The sequence below is a fragment of the Asparagus officinalis genome, chromosome 4 (genome assembly GCF_001876935.1).
Source record: "Asparagus officinalis chromosome 4, Aspof.V1, whole genome shotgun sequence".
In the NCBI taxonomy this organism is placed as follows: Eukaryota; Viridiplantae; Streptophyta; class Magnoliopsida; order Asparagales; family Asparagaceae; genus Asparagus; species Asparagus officinalis.
In genome coordinates this window covers 29,853,243-29,868,892 of record NC_033797.1, presented here as the reverse complement: position 1 = coordinate 29,868,892, position 15,650 = coordinate 29,853,243, and the positions used below count along the sequence as shown (strand labels likewise).

Genomic DNA, 15,650 nt, shown 5'->3' with positions numbered 1-15,650 from the left:
CCTGCGTTTGAATTCATCTGTTAGGAAGTTTATTAACTTCACTCTTATTTATTTTGTTAATGCAAGATGGGGTTCTACTACTAAGGACATCATCATATATGATTCGGGCTATGCCCCTTCAATTCAACCAATCTCTATGATTCACCCAAACGAGAATTATGAGCGAGTGACCTTCGAGGTGTCTTATTTGAGACCCGATTGTACTCTCTTCCTCCTTAGGTGTTTGAAGAACCAGGTGAAACAAGCCTTCTCCATCGTGATGTATGGTTGGGGCTCCTTCTCTGAATTTCATGCTCCTATCGAGGAAGGATTAAATGATCTCGCTGAAGAAGAAAGTTTTGGAGAAGAAAACTTTCATTTGGAGCTTGTAGAATCAGCGCTACCGTGCAAGGACCAAGCTTATTGTAGGGGAACTAACCCCAGAGGAGTTCGACCTCGGGGATACCACCCTCGACGCAAGGGTTCAAGCAGAAAAGGAAGTCGTTCAAGCGTTGCAACAAGAAGCTTCTGCTGTGGCTGCATTCATCAACGTTCAACTCCGCAAGAAGGTTAAAGAGGGGGTGTTGACTAAGTACGAGAGGGATATATCTAACACCGAGGCCTATCTTTTTAGTTTCTATTTACTTTAAGCCCCAGCGGTACTTGTTATCAATTTTGTAATAACTTTATATTGTTTCTCAAAACATTTATCATCTGCTTATGATGAACTGCTAAAATTTGATGTCCCTTCATTGCATTTTCTTTGTTGTGATCTTGAAATGTCGTAGTCTTAACTTTGGATTGGGGATTCTCCTTGCTATTATTAAAAAATAATCTCTGAAAATTCCTCTGTTAGGGTTAAGCCTCTGCGTTTGAATGAATTCAACGCGGGTCTATCCCTTTTAAAAGTCAAAAACACAGGGTTGGACTCTGCGTTTAAGAGATTGAGACGCATCTATGAAACTTGCGTTCAGGAAGGCTAGAAGGTTTATCTCTTAACCTTGGGAATGTATTCCAGGTTGTTAGGACTTTTCCACTGAATTGGATCGCGCTGATTGATATAACCATCTAGCATATTTTGGAATTTTTTTTTATTATAATAATTCTAGAAAACTTTAATCGTCAGAGGTGTAGCGTTAACTTGATGACATATAAGGTAGGAAAAATAATTTACTATTCCTTATTCAAACGAACTCCTTAAGTGGCAACCCCCAGTCGGACTTAACTGGGGTTTCAGAGAAAGGGGACTTCATGGCCTATGGGTAATATTTCTTGAGAAACTTTCTGTTAATTGGTATCATGAGCCTATCGCCTTTTTTTATCGATGAGATGATAGGCTCTATTTGAATAGACTGACTCTATTATGAAGGACCCTTCCCATTTGGGATTGAATTTCTCTTTAGTCTTGTGTGTCATCACCATGGGTCGTCTGACGGCTAAGACCAAGTCACCTTTCTTGAAAATCATTGACTTTCTTATTGTAGGCTTTAGCAATTCGAGCTTAATACAAATCAATCTGCTGTTGAGCTTGGAGTTGCTTGTCATCTAAGACTTCAAGTTCTTGAAGGCGTAATTGATGCTTTTCTTCTGTTATCATTCCAGTTGCAAGAGCAACTCTCAGGGATAGGATTTGGATTTTCAATAGCAATACTGCTTCGCAGCCGTAAACCAAAAAGAACGGTGTGTCTTTTGTCGGGGTTCTCACTGTTATGCGATAGGCCCACAAACATTCGCCAAGTCTTTCGTCCCAATCGCGTCGGCTTTTGGAAACAAACTTTTTGAGAAGCTTTATAATGGTCTTATTGAAAGCTTCCGCGAGGCCATTGGCTAGCAGATAATACGCTATAGAGGCGACACTCTGGATTCTGAACTTGTCATAGAATCTCTGAAATCCATGGCCAATGAATTATGTTCCATTGTCGTGAACTATTCGTCTTAGTACCCCAAAATGGTAGATGACGTGATGTTTGATAAACTTGATCATGTTTGAAGCATTGACTTCTTTCAATGGAATTGCCTCCGCCCACTTAGAAAAGTAATCAGTCGCTGCCAAGATGAACCGATGTCCTTTGGCTGTTGGCGGAGAGATGAGTCCGACAATGTCCATACCCCAGATCTCAAATGGCCAAGATGCAGATGTTGGATGTAGATTCCCTATTGGCTGGTGAATGAAATCATCGTGAATTTGGCATGCATGATAATATTTAGCGTAGTCAATGGCTTCCAAGAACATCTTTGACCAATAATAGTCAATTCGTCAGAGATGGTCCCCCAACTTAAGTCTAGGTTGATGAGCTCCGCACATCCTATTGTGAGCTTCCTTAAGAGCTTCTTTTGCTTCCTTCCTAGAAAGGCAATGAAGTAGGACTCCATTGTGCGATTTATAATATAGAGTTTGAGAAACCACGTCATAATAAAATCGGAGGGTCTTCCGTTTGATAGCGTCCGCTTTTTTGGGATTATCAGGCAGAATTCCGTATAAAACATAATCGATATACGAAAATCACCAATCCCTAAGTTCAAGATCCATTGAGGTTGTGTAGACTTTTCCTGACATCGTCTTGTCGGATTGTCTGTCCAAGGAAATCTTGGGTAATACAACTCGCATCCCGCGACAGGAATTGTTGTTTCAGCCCCTGGTGGTAATGCTAATGAGGTTACCAGTGAGGCTAAGGCATCTACATAGGTGTCCAGAGCTCATGGAATATATCCAATAAAGAAACCTTTGAACTCCCAAGCTTGTTCCAGCACTGCAAAGTAGTATGGGAGCAGGTCTTCATTGCGCACTTCATATTCTCCTCAGACTTGATTTACGATGAGTTGAGAGTCACTGTAAGCCTTGAGATGTCGAATGTTAAGATCTTCAGCGAATTACATCCCTAATAATAGAGCGTTATACTCAGCTACATTATTAGTGCAGGGTTTGATCAGAGAAAATTCTCTTAGAATCACGTGACCATTTGGGGAAATGAGTACCACCCCACTTCGGTGGTGATCGATCCATGATGGTTTGCTCTAGATACAACATCAAAGAATAATTTCCATACTTGCACACCTTCCTGGGTCACACAAGCTTCGGCTACTTCATCAGGCAAGTCTTCATACAACTTAGATGATCCTGGTACCGGATGATCGGCTAGGAAATCCGCCAGAGCTTGACCATTAACAGTTTTCTAGGGCATGAATTGCATGTCATACTATGACAAGAGAATTACCCATTTTGCTAGTCGATAATTTAGGGAGGATGGTTTTGTCCTAATCACCCTCAAAGGATTTACCTTAGAAATGATATGAATTGTTTGTCCAACTAGGTAATGTCATGTCTTTTGGACAGCGAATACCAAGGCGAGATATTCTTTTTTACTGGATTATACCGGTGTTCAGCTCCTATCATGGTCCTACTTAGGTAGTAGATTGCTTGCTCCTGTCCTTGGTCATTGTTCTGGGCTAACAAAGCTCCCAGGGAATGATCCATGGCTCTCATGTATAGCAGGAACGGTTTTCCCGATATCAGGGTCACAAGGACTGGCGGTTGAGTGAGGTATCTCTTAATCTCTTCAAATATTTTTTGGCTATCTCCGTCCCAAATGAAGGATACTCCTTTCTTCATGAGCTTAGAGAAAGGTTGGCATCATCCTGAGAGGTTGGAGATGAATCTCCGAATGTAAGCCAACCTGCCTTGCAAACCTCTGAGCTCTTTGAGATTCTTTAGAGGCGGCATGTCTTGGATAGCATGAACTTTTTTCTAGGTCAAGAGAAATTCCTTTGGATGTAACTATAAATCTCAGGAACTTTCCACTCGATACCCCAAGGAAAGATTTTGCCGGGTTCATCTTCAGCTAATGTGCTTGCATGATGTCGAACATGTTAGACCCTAGAGGGGGGTGATTAGGGTCTTATGCTAATCTAATCCGATTTTATACCAATTTAAAACTAATTCAATTATTATTCTTGCAAGATAGATATACAATATGTTATGAGCAAGAATATGCAATATGAACAAATGGCAATATCCTAACAATGATATATATATGAGATATATGTGCGAGGATATGAAACTAAGGGTAATATAAACACAAACAAGATAGTGGTCACTATGAGCAATAGATAATGGCGATAAGAATGAAATGAACAATAAGCACAAGTGAGACGCCAAGGCAATCACAAACACATAAAGATGATTACGGAGTTCGGACCTTCCATCCTACGTCTCCGCTCCCCACTCCCGGGGAGAAATCCACTATCACACCAGGTTTTCTACGCTTACCCGAAAAACGTTTACACCTTACAATGCGGTTTTCTAGCTAACCGAAAACTCTACAATCTCACACTCTTGTAATCATACTTTACACCCTCTAAGTGTTAGCATAGCCCGTGTCCTCTTCCTCAAGTGCTGTGAGTGAATCCTAACTTGGTCAACTAGCTAGTGCTGTGAGTGAAAGAGAGAAAGAAAAATTTCCGAGTCAACCCGTGGTCAACCCTAAGGACACAGAATGCAGTTCATCCTATGAAGCTCAAGTGAATGCAATCCATTCACTTCGGTCAGGTAGAAAGGTCGATAATCAAGTAAGAACTCTTCCAAGTCAAACTCTTGATCCAGTACAAATTCCTTCTCCTTCTCCTTCTGATGAATCTATTCAACAATCACCCCCTCAGATGACCAAGAACCTGAACCTGAACCTAAGCCTGCTTTTGATAGGTTTAGACTAGTTGCTCCTTTTCTAAATAGACTCAGGTCTAGGAAACACTCCCCTTAAGAGGAGAAGATCCTAGAAGCATTCAAGCAGGTTAAGATCAATATTCCTCTCTTAGATGTAATTGAACAAATTTCATCTTATGCTAAATTTTTGAAAGAATTATGCACTAAGAAGAGGATAATAAATATTTCAAAGAAAGTCTTTTTAGCCGCCAATATCAGTGATATGCTCTCAAATCCCATACCTTTGAAATGTAAGGATCCAGGTTCTCCTATCATTTCATGTGTCATTGGTAATACTCACATTGATAAGGCACTTTTAGATTTAGGGGCCAATGTTAATTTGCTTCTATATTCAGTCTACCAGTAATTGGGTCTAGGTGTACTAAACCCAACCCGCTGCACTTTTGCAGTTGGCTGATAGATTTGTCAATGTCCCTATGGGTGAGTTAGAGAATATTCCGATTAAGGTTGGAGATTTTATCTTTCCAGTAGATTTCGTAGTCTTGGAAACACAGCCCATTTCCAATCCCAAATGATAGACACCTGTCATCTTAGGATGACCATTCTTAGCCACTTCGAATGCTCTCATCAACTGTACAACTGGTCAAATAAACCTGTCCTTTGGGAATTTGATTGTTGATCTTAACATTTTCAATCCAAATGACCAACCAAATAATCAGCCTCTAGAAATAAATTACATTCAGGAAAGATCAAAAAAAGAAGAAGAAGAAGAGTCTGATTTGAGTTTTGAGGAAATTTTTGATAAAGAATTAGAGTTTTTAGAAGAAGCAGATCAAGTCATTGAGATCGATGAAACTGTGTTAAATATTTGCTGCCTTGAATTAAATTTTAAAGAACTCTTTCTTGATAAACTTAGATTCTTGGAGAATAATCAATAACCAAATTTTTAGAACTCAACCATGAATCTTGGGGTTGAGAAAAATGCTACAGAAGAATTGGTTGTTAGAAAATAAAAATTCACAGTATAAGAGTCTAAGTTCATTAAGAAATGCAAAATGCATGATACCAATAATACATACTTTACTTTGTTACAAGAATTATTAAACACCCCGAAATGCTTGGAATTTCACATTATTGATTATATCATTCTGAATTTGTTTAAAATCCAAGGAAGAATTTTCAACAATAAGGTAGGATTCAATATAGAATACGAGCTCTTCATGTTGAACCCTTCATTCTATATTGCTTGTTTTATTTTATTTCAGAATAATAAAAAGAATTTATTCTTCTCTCATTCGAGAGTTTCTTATTTAGTTGTAAAAAAGAGAGAGAGAAAAAAAGAGAAAAAAAAGAAAAAGAAGAATAAATTTTTTTTATCCTCCTCAAACCAAAGGTAATTACAGATTTTTATCAGCCAACCAAATATAGTACTTCACTTCTTATCTGCTTTACTTTGTGCATCATAGAGTTTGTATTGAGGACAATGCAAAATTTAGGTGTGGGGATGGGAATTAGCTATTTTTTTCTCTTTATTTTACCTTTTTAGTTGCATTTTTTCCTTTTCCTTAAAAAATTATAAAAATATTATCACTTTCCAAATTAATAGAGTTATGTAATAATTGATTTATTTAATAAATTTTAAAATTTTCTAATCCCTAGTTTGTTATTTACTCAAGTTCACCTTTTATGATAACTCTAAATAAATTTCGTAAGAAATGATTTTCAAAGTAGTATACTTTACTTAAGCCTTAACTTAGATTTTTATTTAAAATAATAGAATTTATGCATACTTAGCTTAGAGTTAAAAATAATTTTTCTAAGTGTCTTGATTTACATATTTTTCATAATATATATACATATACATATTGAAATAATAATAATAAAAATAACATTACAAAAGAAGAGTGTGAAAAATGGGCATCAGAAGAAAGAAAGAAAACTATTGAATTCAAGGTGATTCTATCTTATAAAGACTAAGTTGACTGAGTAATTAAGCCTAAGGAGTATTTTCATACTTAATAACCTAAGCTCAATTAGGTTGGGATCCATTGGCCCAAAACTTGGGTCACTTAAAAAGCCCGTTAAAGTAGAAAAAATCACAAAGGAAGAAAGAGTTAAAAATAATAAATAAATAAATAAATAAAATAAATAAAATAAAATAAAAATACTAATAAATGTTTTATAGATATAGTTATATTTGTATATATGGTCTTGGAAAATATTTTAGATCAAGCAACTTGAAAATTATTTAAAACAAAGAGTCAGCATGTTCTTTTCAAAACTTTTAAATTAAATTTCTAAGTTTGACTTAGTTTTGTATTGCTACAATGAGAAGATTTTTTAGAAAATTTACCTTAGAGTTATTTATAAAAATATTTTCTTGAGTAATAACTAGCTTTAATTAGATTGCCTAAAATTATCAAGTAAATTGAGTTATTCACCGACTTCTTTAATTTGGCAAGTTGACCGAATTTTGTGGGTATATTCACTACAAACCCTCACGAGACTACAACTCGTCTACTAGGGTAACCTAGGGGTTTAAAAGCTTGTTATATGCGCTAAATACAACCGCAATTCCTGCGAAAGTGAGTTAGGTTTTCTTTTTTTTTTCTTCCTTTGCTAGAGGACTAGCAAAAGTTTAGGTATTAGGATATTTGATAATCATATTTTATTATAATTGTATACCCTCATTATCTATTTTATATGAATAAATATGTCATTAATAATTATTTTTATCTTTAATTACAGGTTAATGAAAAATAAAGCTAAAGATCTCTTCTCTCAATAAAAACCCATGAATTAAATAAAGAACACAAGCAAGAGCCAAAAACTCAAGTGTAGAATCAAGCTGAGTAGTCTGTAGAAGCCGAAGAAAATAAAAAAATCAAATATGAAAAAAATGTATTCAAGATAGTTAGCCGCAAAGAAACGACGATATGTCTCAATCCGGAAGGCGCAATTTAACATATAATATATGAAAATCACCTATCTCGACGAGACGAAACCATCTGTGAAGGCAGAAACTTGATAGGACATCTATGCTAGCATCGATATGGGCATCGATGCCAGCATCGATGCTGGCATCGATACTGATAGTTCTGTTACGAATTAAGGGTTGATTTTTGATGGTTTTGGATAAGATTTTAATCTAAGGGCTCATATTCATTGATGTTTACTATAAATAGAGGTAGAGAGTGAGAGGTTGAGGGTGTAAAAATTTTTATAACTCCATTTGAAGAGGAAGGCCACTCTTAATTAAGAAGGCCTTCCAAATTTGTAACTTTTATTATAATTAATAAAATATTTTTTTCACCACTTTAAATTTTTTTTCTATTTGTTGGATGATGAAGATGGAGATGAAGAATTATTTAGAGGTTTTCATTTTTTTTGATTTTTGTCTTTTATTTCTTTTTTATTGCTTATTAGTTTAGATTTATTTCTATGCTTGTAGTTAGATTTTATTTTCTTGTTAAATAGCCAAGAGGCTAGAACCCTCTTACCTTAGATTTATTTCATGCTTATATATTATATTTATTTTCTTACATTTAATTCTTGTAATTTATTTTATAGTTTAGATTTTATAATTTCTTTTGTAGTTAGATTTTAATTTCTTGTACTATTCACCTTGAGGCTAGAACCCTCTTGGGTTTAGTTTTTCTTTTTGTTTATTTTTATTTTTTTTGATTCGCCTTGAGGTTAGAACCCTCTAAATAATTATCATTTTATTTTCTTGTACTATTCATCTTAAGCCTAGAACCCTCTTGGGTTTAGTTTTTCTTTTTGTTCATTTTTATTTTCTTTAATTCTCCTTTAGGCTAGAACCCTCTAGGGAATCATCATTTTCTAAGAAGTAGATTTAATTCTAGATTACCTATATATTTAATTGAATTTGCCATCTTTAATTTCTTGAATTTTTTTAATTCTTAATTCTCCTTTTTTATTCTTGATTTTATTCATCTTTCCTTATGAAAATCATTCATTCTTTGTCACATTCACCCTCACTTACATTTCGTGCCGATTTACACACTATCACTTCCACTATCTCTATCTCTCCACAACCACATTCACTCATCACTCCTAATTATCACGCACAAAACATAAGAACCGATTTTAATTTTCTCTTACAAACACCTTCCTCGTGGGATCGATAACTTTTTATACTATAACTTGATTAACTGTGCAATTGTAATTTTTGGTATATGTTTATGCCGCATCAGGAACTTGAAGTCCCGTTCAAGTTAGAACTTCAGTTGAGGAAACTCTTGAGCTCATCCTTCCCTGTTGAACCATCTGGCTTTGCTAGGAGCCTGACCTTGAAGTCCAATCAGAACCGACTCCTTCGTCCCCCGTCTCGTCATAGTTACCTTTCGCTCCAAATTGTAATCCTTTTTCAATGGCTCTTCATAAGGCCTAATGAATAGCGAGACAAACTTTTTGCTTGTATTCACTAGCCTCTTCGCTCGGTTCAATGTCACTAAGTTTGTCTCCTTTGGAAGAGATGCCGAACCAAATATGAACTTCTCACCGTCTTTGGTGAATGTGTACTTCTGAGCCCGCTTTTCATAGATTGTGTATCTATCCTACAAATATGGATTGCCCGGTATATTCTAATAAACATCCAATGGAACTACGTCGCATGTGACCTCGTCAATATACGACTCATGTAGTGCAAATCTGAAAGAGCATTGATTAACTACACTCAGCCCCGTCTCCTTCTGAATCCACTTTAATGGATATGAATTTGGATGCTTGACCATCTTCAGACCCAGCTTCTGAACCAAGGCCCCAGATATCAAATTCTTCTCACTGCATGGATCAACTATGGCATCTACCAAACTGGTCTTCACTTGCAACTTAAGAACAAAGAGCTGCTCTCTGGGATCTTTGTCCTCCTTTGCGGCCTGCTTCCTTGCCATAAGGTTAAGATTATTATTAGGCTCTGTCATCCCTAGGACTTCTTTCGGACATTATGTTATCACATATGCCTTTTTCTCCTCCTTCTTCTTCAACCCCTTCGGTTTGAGATGAGGATACTTCTCCTAGCACCGATCAGTAACATGTATTGTCTTCTCACAATGACTATAAATCAGTCCAGCTTTCCATGGATCTTCCTTCTTCTTTTCCTTCTTAGGTTGGGAACCACTAGACTCGTCTCCAGCTTACTTGGCTTCTCCCTTCGTCTCGTTGCTCTTCTTCTATTTGCCTTCAATAGCAATAGCCTTCACGCTCGCCTCTACAATTGACTCAACCGCGAATAGCTTCATCTCTTTCTGGATGTATTCGTTCAAACCCGCCATATATGTCATAAAAACTGAGTACTCCTCCGTCGCAAGGTTGAAGATCATCGCTTGTTGTTGACACTCAGTCGTGTATTCTTGAACAGTTTGATTGAATCTTTGGTGCAAGTCGTACCACTTGTACCAACGCTCTTCAAGGAATCCCATCGGGTAGAACTACTTTCTTAGCAACTCATTGAACTTATTCCACGACACCGCTTTCTCCTCCTGCTTGCAATAGGATTTCCACCACGTGACACGTCAATACATGCCCTAAAAGCTTCAATGTCGCAAAAACAATCTTCTCTTTTGACGAATAGCCATAAATAGTAAAATAAGTCTACATACGCTCGATCCAATCATTAAGCCTTTTGACATTAACACTCCCATCATAAACATGAATCTCTACTCTGAAATCAATCTTCAGATTTTGGTAAGGACCCTTACCCCATTGATGTGAAACAGCCCTGACGGCCTCAACCTCCTCATCAGAATCTAAATGTTTACACTCCCCATCGAACTCTATAGGTTTCTTCTTAGACTTTGAAGAAGATTCCCCCTTTTTGTCCCCTCCATGGATAAGATCGACGAGTTGTGTAAGAGTTTTCGATATGTTTCTCCAATGCATCAAGCATCGCTGAGTTATCGTTATCCTCCATCTTCTTCTTCCTTGATTTCTGGACAAGTATCTCGCCTAGCTTCTTGTATTGCGATCGAGTAAGGACCATGCATAGGACACCCCCTTCACAGTATTTGAAGGCTCTGATACCAACTTGATACGAGTCGCCGTGCGAGCACCTTTGATGTGGAATTATCAAAGGTGGGTTTTAGAAGAAAATAACAAAACACATACGACAATTCAATTGGCAAAGGAAAATACATTCTCTAGATTATGAAGAATAGAATATTACAAAATCTCTCTCACAATCTCTCTATAATAAAGAACAATCTCTCTATTCTCTCTAAATCCTAATCTCTTGATTAGAATCTCTCTTCTATCAATCTGATGTTTAGAAACCCTAAACAATCTCTATTTATAGGTCAAACAACATGGGTGGTAAAGTGATAAATGCCCAAGTCAAACCCAACTAGAATTCGTCTCAAAACAAAATTTAATAGGCCCATGAAAACCTGTCGGTCGACCGACATACATTAATCGGTCGACCGATCTAGGCTCATCAATCGACCGATCATAGTGCGTTGGTTGACCGTCCAGAACACATGTTTTTGGACCCTAAAGGTGCAGGTTTTCAGTCGACTAGGGATAGTTGTTCGGTCGACCGATATAGCTTTATCGGTCGACCGGTGCTAGCTCGTCGGTCGACCGGCCAGAGCTGCTTCGCCAGCTTCCAAATTTATACTGTTTTCCTGCTTTTGACCATTTTCCCCGCTACTGACGACTCCGTCTATGCTTCTATTCCTAAGCTACCATGAGAATCATCTATCTTTAAGCTCTCATGAGGATCGCTAAGCTCCCGAAGTAAGGAAGAAGATACACCCGTATCAATTAACATCAATCCTTCTCCACATTTATCTTTTTTAATAAAATTAGACCATATTTAGATGTTGAAAAGGGATAGTAAACCTTAAATAAAAAGTTAAATTTATTTATCTTAATAAAAGAATATTGAACATCTACTATTTTCTTTACTAAGTTTTGAAATTTTAGTCATTTTTTGTGATTTTGAACTTTTGAAGGTGTGTTTTGTAAATTTTAAAATTTTGACAGTATTTTTTTAAAATTTAAGTTGAATGCTTGTAATTTTCATGTTTATTGTGTTGGTGGGTAGTTTGAGAATATCAGCATATTTCTTACAATTCTGAAATTTTGAGAGTGTTATTGCAATTATTAAACCTTAGGATTATTTTTTATAAAATTTAAATTTTTAGTGCTCTACTAAATTTTTTTTAGATTTGATATGTGTCGGTTATAGGTTTTGAAATTTAGGTTTTTTTGTGATTTTTAACTTTAGAAGGAGTTTTTGTAATTTTTAAAATTTTGAGGTTATTTTTTTACAAATTTTAAATTTTTAGGCGTCTGATGGTAATCCCTTGAATTCATCTTTATTATTTGTAAGTTTTGAAATTTTAGAATTTTAAGGTGTTTTTTTTATCATTTGAACGTTTGAGGGTGTTTCTATAGTTTTTATAACGTTGAGGATGTTAATTGCCGACTCTAAATTCTTTGAAGGCTACTGTTAATTTTCAAAAAAAAAAATTATTTTAAGTTTTAAGATATCAAGACGTTTTGTGGTAATTTTAAAGTTCTGAGGGCATTTTGTGCAATTATAAACTTTTTTTAAAAAATTATTTAGCTGTAGGTAGTTCACATTGGATTAGGATAAGAAATAACTATGATTATGATATGTTAAGATTTAAATAAAATATTCAAAATAGTGGATGGTAATATTCACGATGGAAAGATTTTCCTGAACTCGTAGTTTTTAAAGGGAGTATGATATAATATCATTTTATTTGTTATTATTATTTTTATTTTGCAGACAAACTATTGTTAGAAGTTGACTGTTGGAATATCACTACCACATAATGGGTCTATGGGGATGGTTTATAACCATCTCGCTAGACAATAAAATCGTCCTCATTGGCCTACGTGAACGGTTACTCATATGATACCTTTGCTGTTGTAGTATTTGGTCTAACACGACAGTTCATGATCCAAGTAGCGTGTTTCTTAAATTGTTGTCGTTTATAACATTTGGGGACGGTTTAACTATTAGGATGGTTCATGTTTTTGAAGATGGTAACAGTTATTTGGCAACGGGAATGACTATATTTTTAAGCTATCGTGACAGTTACGCACCAAGGGGGACAGTTTCGAGTTTGATCTAGGAGGACGGTTTTGTTGTCTATGGGAACGTTTTTGTTTGTGATCTATGCTGATGATTTTTATACCAAAGGAGACGGTTAGCAATGGGACCGGTTTTTAGCAATGGGGACAGTTTTTAGATATAAAGATATAGGAACGGGTATATATAGCAAAGAGGACGGTTATCAATTTTGACCGTGCAAAAGCAAATCATCCAGATATATCACACATTTTTTGACATGCAATTTCAAAATTAAAAAAGAACAAAACAAAATGAAAACTCCATGATTTATACCTGCTCATGTGACAAACAAATAAATAAAACTCCAAATGATGTTGGTAGCAAACAACCAAACATAAGGAACAATTCATTGGTTCATTACAATAACTTTAGTACAAGTTTTTTCTTTTGTCCAAAGTACATAACTAAAATTCCTCTTTCATTAAAACAAAAAGTGTCTTCTGTTTAAAGGTCTAAATTGGTATACATAATTTGTAAATTATTTGGATAGAGCTAATCTCATAGTAAGTGAAAAGCACGCATGGATTAACCTGTTTCAGCCACCATCAATTTTCCTGCATAAATTTAGATAAAAATATAAAAATAAGATTATATTCATTGCAAGATTCAGTCACTTGAATATATACTTTAAAATATCAATAAAAACTCAACTAAACTTACCTCAAATGATCTCCTGTTTTGAAGAGGTTGACATATAATTTTTTTCGCTTCCATGTTTTTGTTTGTTCCCTGGTCATTCTAAGGACAAAAGATACATCAGAATGCATATGACTCAGCCCAGTTTTCTTGTAATTCAGTACAAAATTCAATCCAGGAATTCTTACAATTTAGTCCAAAATTACAATCCAGTCCCCAAAAAATCTAGAAGTCACAGAAATTATAGTATACCCCTGTAATTTACAGTGTACTCCATGACAAAACCCAGAAATTGTATTTCAGCCCAGAAATTCAACCACATTTATAATTCAGTCATCAGGAAATATAGAAAGTGCAGAAATGAACAAAAAATATCAATGAAAGTCGAAAAGCATAACACAAAGTAAGGAGTCTTCCTGTCTAAACAACTAATAAAACCAACAATATATATTAGTGAGTAGTTTTACTTATAAAAATGTGCAACGAAACCATGAAAAGTCTTAGATGTAAAAAATGAAATTGAACTGAATTCATCTATAGGTACATGCAGGTGATACATAGATTTTGAGAGTTTATAGATCAATCCTGCATGGATCAAGCTATGGTTGTTTTTTGATTGTTGAAAATAACTGATATTTTCATGGGGTGTTTTGAAAAAATTTATGACTGCTGGAGACACTTTTTCAAACCTATAAATAGCCTATGATTTTAGACATCATATCACTACTTTCTCAAAATTGTTTCTCTAAAAAAAAGGCCTACAAACTTGTTTTAGAGGATAGGTGAAAATTTTCAGATTTACATTCTGGAATTTTCAAATTTCCGTTGTATCCTATGAGGATAATTTGCATTAACCTAAAGTAAAGTTCAATTATCAAGTGGGGCAAATTTTCTTTAAGGAATTTCATGCCCCATAATTTTTGTCTCATTCCTTATTTTACTAACAAATAGTGTTCTATATATTACATATCGTGTAGAAAGAAAACTGTAAAGGAATAAGGAAAAATATATATGATTTTCTTTATAAAAAAGAGGGCTTATAGTAAACCTTTATGAGCTTCTTGAAGGAGAAAAGAGAGAGATACATAAAAAGGAAGCCAAATAATAATCATATCCTCATGTCTTAATTTTTAATTGATGTTGAGTAGAGAAAGGTATAATTTTAAGATGGTTACAATTGAATAATAAATTAGAATATATGAAGTTTTGGATAATAATTATAAAAACATAAAACATTTGAGGGAAATAAAAAATACAATAGCTAAATGCTTTTTGTTTCTTAATGATGTAGATCAATTTTAATGAACTGTATTATAAAAATGGACGAATCATGCATTATAAAGCTGGATGAATCATCATGCATTATAAAAATGGACGGGTCATGTATGGTTAACTTTTAATCATACTAATAAGGAAACCTGAATCAAGTATTATCATCAAAATATATGGCGCGGAAAAATAATATTAATTGCTCATTAGCGAAACATAGCGACAACACATATTGGTGGTAGATCAACTCAAATTCGACCATACCTTTCGAGCAACAATAACTATCTAAACTACTACTATCATCAATATGTACAAAAATTGAAATATGAATTCTTTCAGCAAAATTCTTTTATAAGGGGGTGTTAGTAGGGGTGCCAAACGGTTCGGATATATCCGAAACCAATCCGCATCCGTATCCGAATGGATGCGGATATGGTAAGCTAATTTTGAAACCGAACGGATACGGTTTCGGATACGGATCCGGTTTCGGGTTTTTTCGTATACGGATTCGGGTACGGATATAAGGGTTGCGGATATGGATATCCGCAATGTAATAATGATTCGGGTAATCGGGTCCCAAATTTATAGTTACAAACTCGCTAACCCAAAACCAAAAGTAAAAAGGAAAAAAAACCCTAAGCCCTCACCCTCAGTCCGCCTCCAGTGCTCCACTCTCCATCTCCAGTTCTCCACGATTCTCCAGTCCACTCCAGCCCTCAACCTCAGGCCGCCTCCCTCAACCTCATTCCACCTCCCTCACCCTCAGGCCGCCTCCGCCCTCAACCTCAGGCCGCCTCCCTCAACCTCAGGCCGCCTCCGCCCTCAACCTCAGGCTGCCTCCGCCCTCATTAGCGTTTGATGTTTATTACTTGTAGTATTCTTATGGAGTTTACAGTGTTCGAGTGATTTCTTGTAGGCACAGAGATCTGAGATGCTGTGATATGGTTTTTTTTCTTTTCTTTTTTTTTTTTGGTGCAGATT

At 35.5% G+C, this 15,650-nt stretch overlaps 1 long non-coding RNA gene across 1 annotated transcript; it reads right to left on the bottom strand.

Moving 5' to 3' along the window:
* On the bottom strand, window positions 13,100–15,441 carry LOC109835875. The gene is made up of 3 exons (XR_002245713.1): window positions 15,317–15,441; window positions 13,425–13,502; window positions 13,100–13,318 (listed from the first exon to the last, which is right to left on the bottom strand). It is a non-coding gene; the product is annotated as an uncharacterized LOC109835875 (long non-coding RNA).